This window comes from Triticum dicoccoides, chromosome 4A (genome assembly GCF_002162155.2).
Source record: "Triticum dicoccoides isolate Atlit2015 ecotype Zavitan chromosome 4A, WEW_v2.0, whole genome shotgun sequence".
Taxonomy (NCBI): domain Eukaryota; kingdom Viridiplantae; phylum Streptophyta; class Magnoliopsida; order Poales; family Poaceae; genus Triticum; species Triticum dicoccoides.
In genome coordinates, this window is record NC_041386.1 from 603921845 (window position 1) to 603932086 (window position 10242).

Below are 10242 nucleotides of genomic sequence, written 5' to 3' on the forward strand. Positions count from 1 at the left end.
ATATAGGGATTGTCTATTCGTCACCCTGGGGGAGGAATAGTTATTCTTCACCCCCTTCTATTTTACCATCAATACACTGTAATTTTACGTTCCGTAAGTTTTGTCTTATTTCTGACGTAAAAAGAGACCGTAAGAAAATATATAATCGTCGTAAAAAATACTTTATGTTATGTAAAATTACAAACATAAAAATATATGTAAAATATACATAAACTCCAAATTTTCTTATCTTATGACATATATTTTTATTTTCTTATACCAAATTTTACTTAGTGAATCAATAGGAATGTAACTATTTGAATTCCAGATGTAATTTAATTATGAAATGATCGTAAAATTACCTCGGGTGAAGAATAACTTATATAGGGATTGTCTATTCATCCCCCTGGGTGAGGAATAGTTATTCTTCACCCCCTCTATTTTACCACCAATGCACTGTAATTTTACATTCCGTAAGTTTTGTCTTATTTCTGACGTAAAAAGAGACCATAAGAAAATATATAATCGTCGTAAAAAATACTTTATATTATGTAAAATTGCAAACGTAAAAACATAGTGTAAAATATACATAAATTCCAAATTTTCTTGTCTTATGACATATATTTTTATTTTCTTATACCAAATTTTACGTAGTGAATCAATAGGAACGTAACTATTTGAATTCCAGAAGTAATTTAATTATGAAATGATCGTAAGATTACCTCGGGTGAAGAATAACTTATTATGTATCCTGGGTGATGAATAGCAACAATATATATATATATTATGAAATGATCGTAAGATTACCTCGGATGAAGAATAACTTATTATGTACCCTGGGTGATGAATAGCAACACTATAATAAGTTATTCTTCACCCGAGGTAATCTTACGATCATTTCATAATTAAATTACGTTTGGAATTCAAATAGTTACATTCCTATTGATTCACTACGTAAAATTTGACATAAGAAAATAAAAATATAGGTCATAAGACAAGAAAATTTGCAGTTTATGTGTATTTGAGACTATGTTTTTACATTTGTAATTTTACATAACATAAAATATTTTTTACGGCGATTATATATTTTCTTACGGTCTCTTCTTGCGTCGGAAATAAGACAAAACTTACGGAACGTAAAATTACGGTGCATTGATGGTAAAATAGAGTGGGGTGAAGAATAACTATTCTTCACCCAGGGTGACGAATAGCGCGACCCTATATATATATAAATAAAGACCCATTGCAGTGTTGACACACTTGCAACAACAACACTCTAACCACCACCAAAGACAACACCCAGACTACAAAAGAGGTTCTTCAAAAGCGACACCTCCAAGAAGGAAACAATGCACAAGCGTTGTCGTCGCTCAATCAAGGATCTTTAGTTTTCACCTTAGAGAGAGTCCGAAATTCCAAAAAACAATACCTTCTCAAGCACATTGCCAGGTACAACTAATGAAGGCCAGACCTTGGGCTTTCATCCTGAAGATCGCGGCTCGGTACTCGAGAAGCACCCCCAAAATCTTGTCCACCTGTGTTGCCGCCCCCTCCTGCCAAGGCCGCCGTTGCAAGTCCAAACACCCGACACACAGGGGAAAAACTGTGCCGCCATTCTTCAGTGCAACCAGAAATCTTCTCCGCCATTACAAGTCTCCGATTGCAGCCACCATGACTTTCTTCACCACTGTAACACCGTGGAAATCTATACTTAGACATGCATGTACCATGGCACCGGCAATACAGCGAAGCTTCGCGCCACGCCCTCATGAAGCCTTTCTGGCCGAAGATGTGGGCACGTCCGATCGGATCAATTCCTATCTGGATATCCAGTGGTGCCATCACTACCGGACTCGCGGCCTATGCCTACGGCCCAGGGCCGTCGGCATAGGTCCTCTGCCGTCGGCATAGATCTATGCCTACGGCTGCCGTCGGCATAGACCCGTCGGCGTAGATCACGTCAGCGTAGTCTTGTCAGACCGTCGGCGTAGAATAGCCGTCGGCATAGGGGCCTATGCCGACGGCCGGGCGTCAGCCGTCGGCATAGTTTAGCCGTCGGCAGTGTTTTTCGCCTGACGGCAACGGACGGCGCCGTCAAAAGCGCCCACGATTCACGGGAAGCCACGTGGCAGAGGTATGCCGACGGCTTGGCCGTCGGCATAGGTGGAAATCTATGCCGACGGCCAAGCCGTCAGCATATCTCTGCCACGTGGCATTCCCTGGTGCCTCCTGGTGGCAGGGCTATGCCTACGGCACAACCGTAGGCATAGAATGCCACGTGGCAGAGATATGCTGACGGCTTGGCTTTGCCGTAGGCATAGCCCTGCCACATGGCGCGCCCCTGGTGTCACGACAGCCATCTATGCCTACAGCATTGCCGTCGGCATAGTTGCTGACCAGAACCAAAAAAAAGATTAGCCAACAAGGCTAGCTATTTACAAATGCTTATACAAACATGATTCAACAACCATGGATTTGCAAACACAGACCATAGTGTATTTTTTATGTACATAACATTTCCATTCTAAGAATCCACAACAACATTATAGGAGGCTGAGGGGCGGTGGTGGGGGAGACAAGGCTGCAACGATGGAGGTGGCATACAGTCAGTACAACAAACAGAAGATCCTACATATGAGGATGAATATGTAATCTATACATTAAATTTACCAAAAGAAAATCACCTAGAACTAAAAAGGCAGAAAATTATTGCTTTTGTTATAGATAACTTGTCATGTTGGTGCTTGAACCGAACAATACTACTAATACATACAGTACAGAGATGCTCCAGTTTCGGTTGTATCTATCAAGCATCAGTTCTTGTTCAAGGCAAGCTTCAAAGAGAAAAAGAGTGGTGCTGATTCATATGTATATATGTATATACAGAAGATGCAAGTGTCATCAAGTTCGCTTTAGTCAAAGTAAAAACAAATGGACACATACAAAACTGAACCAAGGGTGGTGCTGATTCATGTGTATGTACAGATTGAGGTGCCAGCCAGTTGGTTTCACTCAAAGTTCAACCAAAAAAAATTGACACATACAAATTGAAGAAAGGTGTGGTCCTGATTCATATGTATGTATGTACAGGAGATGCAAGTGCCACCAAGATAGATAGTTTCAGTCAAAAGTAAAAAACAATTGGATACATACAAACTGAAGCAAACCGTCGTGCTTTTTCATGTGTACATACAAAAGATGCAAGTGGTATCCAGAATTTGGATATAGGTAGTACGCTCATGTGGTGAATTTTGTGAATCTATACTCTGCATCTACCAAAAGGATCACCCCCCTCACATGCAAATATAATTCAGTCCAATGGCTTTCTTCTCCCCTCACATGCATAAGACGAGAGCAGACCATCTAAACAGGCGGACCAGACCTTCACCTTGGGAGAGAGGCGAGTGCTACCTGTTGCCATGTCGTCGTCGAGCTCGGGTGGTCCTCCTCCTCCTCGAGCAGGACAAGGTTGTTTCTCCCCTACACTCCAATGGCCATCTTCTCCAAGGACATCTACAAGGGCAGAACACACCATTGATGCAAGTGTCACCAAGATAGTTTCAGTCAAAGTTAAAGCAAATGTAAATATGCAAACTGAACCAAACCGAGGTGCATGTTCATATGTGTGTGTATGTAGAGATGCAAGTGCAATCTGAATTTTGGGGAACCAAAGCATGGTTGTTGTCGTTGTTGTTGCTACTTTAGCAGCAACAACATCCTTGAAATCAAACGAGGGGCAAGTTGTTTTAGCAGCAGCGCATACTAGTAATTAGCTAGGACCATTATTATTGAACAACCATTCGAGGACGGTGGCAGACACATAAATCTCACAAGGCTCTACTGGAGAAACAAAAGCATAGGATATGTGATGCTGGCAATCTTAGCACAAGAAGAAAAAAACACAGCCTCTCCGATAGAATGGATGGATGCATCATGCACAATCATCGGTTCCATCATTGCAGCACTAGTTGAGCAACAAATCAAATATAACAGTAGTTCCATTCGTTCAGCCAACAAGTTAACAAAAGTTTACTTCCCACTACTAATTTTGCAACTTGTCATAATAAAGAAAACAGAGCTCGAAATCACAGCAACAAAAGCGGTAGACTGGGAGCCTAGAACCATGCAAACCAAATCGCAGAGCAGAAAAATAACAGTACTACCTGGAGCAATAAGAAACTCAACGGACTAGGGCAACATTTGGAAGGAGACAAGCAAGTACTACAACAGCTAGCTGGGCTGAATTGAAGATTAACCAAAATCATATCAAGTATTTGTTGAGCATGATTATACACGGGAAGGGGAAGGGGTTCACGGCAGGGACCTTTAGGTCATGACCTGGCTTGCATCTCTCCTCCTCATGTGCATTGGTTTGCATCCAATCCTTGCAGTCCAATCCATGGAAGTCCCTCCCTCCCTGCATCTCTAGAACAACACGACACTTAAATTTCATCAAGTTCCATTGCTACTGATAAAAGAGGAGCAAGATGTATATGCTGCATAAATCATACATGGAGAAGCAAGTTGCTTGAAAACAGAGGAGGTCCATGATGGTTGTTCTCATTCGCAACAGAAGAACTCAGAAAAATGCGCAAGTGTATGCTATCTATGGATACACCAACTCTATCAGTACCTAGCACCCAAATTAAGAAAAAAAATCAAGTAGTTGCTTAGAACCCAAATGCATGTACACGTACTGGTCTAGGCAGACTTTTTTTTCTTTCCCTTAATTTGTGAGAAGAGTTAGACCAGATATTTTGCTCAACAAGTAGCTGGCTGTAGGAAGGGTCGAGGAGGCAACTGAAAATAAAATGTTTAGTAAATGGAAATGATTATGCCGCTGACTCAGGTACAGGCCAGCAAGCTTATCTATTCCTGTTGTCAGACATACATGTCAATTAGAGCAATTTTACTTAGTGTCTATTCCTGCACGCCTATATAAAGGGCCAAGGGCCGGGTAGCTGGACCTCACACCACAACCATTGTCTCTCTTCATTAGAGGTAGTAGTAGTAGAGCCGTAGCTGCTGGTGCAGAGCAGGCGTTAGAAATCTTGCTGCTGTGTCAAGAGAATCGGGAGAAGGCAAGCATGCGTTCCATCTAGCTTCTCTAGATGTCCTGTTCCTTCTCTTTCTTTACTCATGCCATGCCGCTGTTGCTAGTACTTCTCTGTATGGCTAGTCTGTAGCACTATTCTTGTTGTTAATTCTTTGAGTGAATTCCATTTTTTACCTTGTAGTTGTACATTTGTGACACATATTACCCTATTTAGCGGAACTTTTATCGAAATGTCAGATTTTGGAGACTTTTAACACGGTTTTACCCCAGTTTTACATTTTGTTTGTTTATGGTCGATAAGATCGGCATGTTGCGTCATTGATTCGTAAAAAAAACTGTAAGGATCGGAGGGCATCATTGGCGATCTTGTCCAAGCTTCTCTTGCCTATCTGTTCCACTCCTTGTGGCCGTCCACATGTTTTTGGATACATGGCGTCACCTCACACCTTACCTGATGGACACGCATCAAAAAACAAGGGTCCAAAGATTTCAAAAGGGGCATTCTAGACGAATTTTCACTCGAAGGGGTAATTAGTGTCACAAATGTATAAATATGGGGTAAAAAGTGGAATTCACTCTAATTCTTTCACCTCAGCTAGTGTGTCCTTGTACAGTACGCATGGTGGTTTGGTTCTGCATGCTAGTTGTGAAAGATGCATGCGTCCTATCTCCCAAGAACTCCTCTAGATTAATTTGTCTTTTCTCTCTTTCTATCTTGTACCACATGCCTTGTTCTGACTAAGTACGCCTCACTTTTACTTGTTGGACCTGTACACTCGTTATGCTAAGAATAGCACATGCAAGACTAGCTAATCTTGTGCAGAAGCTAGGGATGATATATTCGTGATCTTTTGAGATAATATTTCCTCTTCTAATGTTCCAGTCCTAATGAAAAATCTAACACTAAGGCATCACGATGGCAAAAACATTGTACCGGTCACAGTTTTTCCCTGCTACATGTGTGCTTGCTGAGTATGTTATCATACTCATTCTTGCTATCTTTTCTTTTTGCAGAGATGAGCAATGGAAATGATGGTGAACAGTAGAAGTAGTACTACGGGAGGGGATGAAATAAAGAAACTTGCATGCATGTACTAGCAAGAACACTTGTAGTCGTTCCTATGATAATGAATAAAAATGATTCCAGTGTACTACCTTGGTTAACCTGATGGCTTAACATGCTTATAAATTTGAATTGAATTTATAAGCATGTGGCAATTGTCACTGCTATGTTTTGGGGCGTGACAGATAGAAGCACTCCAAAAGCTACATAATAAATCATAGAGGCTGGCCGAACTAATTGGCGCACTCAAACGATACAAGAGAGCGGCCCGATGGACAACTAAGCAAGCATACACAGCAAGTAAAACTACATCACCAATATTATGTAATTAACTGGAAGCTCTTGTTCATCATACCAGTACAAATATACTATCTATATCTATACTTTAATCATGCAGTCAATTGAAGTAAAAGCTGGCTCGGCCAGGAATCAAGCCTAGGATGTGAATTTGTCACATGATTTGTCACAGGATCCAACTAGGCCACTGTACTTTACTTGTCAATTGGAGTAAACCGATTCTTCATGTACATTGTAAAGTAGTGCTAAAGTTCCCTTGAACGTGATTCCACGCGTACGTGCAGAATACATGTGAATATGTGTGTCCGAGTAGGACTGGAAGTAGACATGGCTAGGGGCTATATACTTATACACTGGTAAATTATGGAATTGATTGTAAGCATCAACAAAGAAAAAAAGAGATTGTCACGAGCCTATGGCCAATAACAAATTAGAGGACAAACTAAAAAAAGCTAACTAGAGATTTCCTCTCTGTGTGTATGTGTACGTTGTGCTCTGGCCGGTGGGGGGATGATAAAAAAGCAACTACTGCTATGTATGTTAGCTTGTCCATCAGGTTAGATCAAACTAGCTACCGGTGAAGGATATAGCCAGCTTCGTGTGGTGCAGTGCATCACATATTCCTCTACTTAGCAGCAGCAGTAGTGAGCAGAGGAAGGAGGCGGAGGAGATGGAGGTGCTACCTGCCGAGGTGGGTCGTCGTGGCCGTGCTTGAGCTCGGCAGCGCCCGCCTCCTCGAGCAGGACAGGGCCGCCAGCTAGGTGCGCCCCTCGTCCTCCGCCTCCTCGAGTAGGAAGGACGGCGCCCTCCTGCCGTCGCCGCCGTCCAGACCGCACCAAGGTGACCTGCAGCAAGGGAAGGAAAGGAGAAGGTGAGGTGGGGAGGGTGGATCCGGGCGAGGAAAGAGGGGAAGGACGTACCTGCGCCACGCCCGTAACGGATCTGTCGAGCTCTGGCCTCGCCGTCGCCGGATCTGGCTGATCCCGGCGATGTTAGGGGTGGCGGTCGAAACCCTAGCTAGCCACGGGGTCGGTGGAGGACGGGAGCGCCGATTCTGGACGGAGGGGAGGGTGGAGTGGACCTAGGGGAGCTCGGGGGTGTGCTGCGCGCCGCCGGAGCTCGCCGGAACCAGCCGGCGTCGGTGGTGGCGGCGGCGAGGGAGAGGGGTTCGTGGGGGAGAGAGGATTCGCGAGAGACAGAGAGGTTCGTGGGGAGAGAGCGAGGTGCGAGAGACAGAGGGGTGGGCTCTTTTTTCTTTTTCTTTTTTTCTCCTTTTCTCTAGATGGATGGATGGATGGTTGTGGGGTGGACAGCTAGATGGATGGATTTGCGCCACGTCATCGATCCGTGGCACAAACGTTTCCACCAATAGAAACCAAGCTCATACAATTGTGTTTTCCCTTTTGTTTTTCTTCTATTTTTTTCTACCCTCTTGGACCGACCGTCGACGATCCGTGACGGGAGAGGAGGGCGGCGAGGAGGAGATGGTGAGGTGAGGTGGGGAGGGAATGGATCGGGGAATGGTGCGTCCGGTATGACGACTATGAGTCCGGGCGGGGACCTACGGACAGTCGCACGGAACATCTCTTCGGCTTTCCCCGTCACCGTCGACGAAGATACGTGCGACGTCCCTCAGCATCGAACGACAGCACCAAAGGAGGGGTAGGCGCCACCATCGGGGGGCGAATGTACCTCGACGGTATGCCGGATCCAGCGGTTAAAATCTACCGAAAATCATACGATGCCGGAAATCCTCGGGACCTGGCACGGTGTCGTCATATGACCCTTGTAGGGTGTTCTGAAAGTTTTAGCGTGTTTCGTAGAAGCCTGACCGGAAGTCGCTTGTAAACTGCACCATCTCCGAGGTACTATCTGGCTATCGAGAGAGAACGTGTCCAGTTTGTGAAGGAAGTGCGTTGCCCGTTGCTCCGTTGACCTCAAAACTTCTCGTGCTCTCAAAGGGGGCAATTGCATGACATGTGTCAGTACATGGCATTTTTCGGGCCCGCCTGCAATATTTGATACATTTAATGCATCCGTAGGGTTTCAATGCGGGAATGGCAGATCTGCACGGCGGCCACCTGAAATAATGTCCAGAAGTGGTTTTTCAAATCATATATGATGTCTTTGCGGTATGTGTAGGCCTAGTGCAACCCAAGGGGGGCATGCCCCACCACCGAGAGGCGAATGTACCTCGGCGGCATGCCGGATCCAGCCATTAAAATCGACCAAAAATCATATGATGCCAGAAATCCTCAGGACCTAGCATGGTGTCATCATATGGCCCTTGTAGGGTGCGGTGAAAGTTTTAGCGCGTTTCGTAGAAGCTTGACCGGAGGTTGCATGTAAACTGCACTATCTCCGAGGTAGTATCTGGCTATCGAGAGAGAACGTGTCCGGTTTGTGAAGGAAGTGCGTTGCCCGTTGCTCCGTTGACCTCGAAACTTCTCGTGCTCTCAAAGGGGGCAATTGCATGACACGTGCCAGTACATGGCATTTTTCGGGCCCGCCTGCAATATTTGAGACATTTACTGCATCTGTAGGGTTTCAACGCGGGAAATTGTAGATCTGCACGGCGACCACCTGAAATGATGTCCAAAAGTGTTTTGTTAAATCACATATGATGTCTTTGCGGTATGTGTAGGCCTAGTGCAACCAAAGGAGGGGTAGGCCCACCACCATAGGGTGAATGTACCTCGGCAGCATGCCGGATCTAGCCGTTAAAATCCACGGGAAATCATGCGATGCCGGAAATCCTCGGGACCTGGCACGGTTTAGTCATATGGACCTTGTAAAAGTTTGAGCATATTTCATAGAAGCCTGACAGGAGGCCGCTTGTAAACTACACCATCTCCAAGGTAGTATCTGGTTATCGAGAAAGAACGTGTGTGATTTTGTGAAGGAAGTGTGCTGCTTGTTGCTCTGTTGGCTATTTCAACCCTCCATTACACTTGTATATATATGTTAAGACACAATGCAAGTTTTGGTGGCATTGCTACCCCCGAAGGCCCCCAACCGGCCTTACCTAGCCCCGTTGACCCGGAGATCTAGGCCTTTGACTTACACCGGACGGCCTTTGACCAACGGACTTTTCCACCTGATTGTGATAGGTCAGCCCATAGGAACATTTCATAAAACAAGGTCTGGGCCCAACCCACCATCGGATCCCCCTCGTGTCGACCCGGCACGGCTGTTTCCCCTGTCCAAGTGCTGGCGACAGCGCCTTCCGTGAAATGGGTCACACTCCGGAGCCGCATGACGGGTGTTTGCACCTGACAGCACACTTCCAGACATGTAAGAGGAGCCAACGCAAGATTTGGTGGCATGGCTAGCCCCCGAAGGCCCCTGGCCACACTCGTAGACACACGAAGAACAATCCGTAGTGGGGGGTTTTTCACATAATCTTGCATCTTTAAAAAATATAAGAAATTGCCACACCTATTATATCACATGTGTTTGCACTGTGTAAAAATCTCATGAATTGGTCACACTCCGAGTGTTCAGAACTATTTCATGCAACGCCAAAACCGTAGAGGGATTACTTCGATTTCATTGCCGTTCGTGAGGGGGAGGACCTCACACCGGAGCCGCGTATTGCCTCTTTATACGTGCCACCACACCTTAAGACATGTATGAGGACCCGACGCGATGCTCTGGTGGCATTGCTACCCCCCGAAGGGTTTTTTCTCAAAATATACAAAAAAAATCAAAACAAAATGGTGTTTCCTGTAAATTTGAAGCAAACATGATTTAAGTTAGTTCAAATTTGAAACATAGTATAGCAACATAATCCTTTCAAGATTCTGATAAGAAACTATATAAAATTTGTCAAAATCGATCCAAGTAT

General features: G+C 44.9%; 1 long non-coding RNA gene across 2 annotated transcripts; it reads right to left on the reverse strand.

The window, feature by feature from the left end:
* Positions 1-3217: 3217 nt before the first annotated feature.
* On the reverse strand, positions 3218-7599 carry LOC119287240. 2 transcript variants are annotated; one of them, XR_005140786.1, is made up of 4 exons: positions 7316-7599; positions 7079-7240; positions 4304-4404; positions 3218-3492 (listed from the first exon to the last, which is right to left on the reverse strand). It is a non-coding gene; the product is annotated as an uncharacterized LOC119287240 (long non-coding RNA). The 2 variants fall into 2 exon arrangements; XR_005140785.1 differs by lacking the exon at positions 3218-3492 and having other exon boundaries at positions 3945-4404.
* Between the last annotated feature and the right edge of the window lie 2643 nt (positions 7600-10242).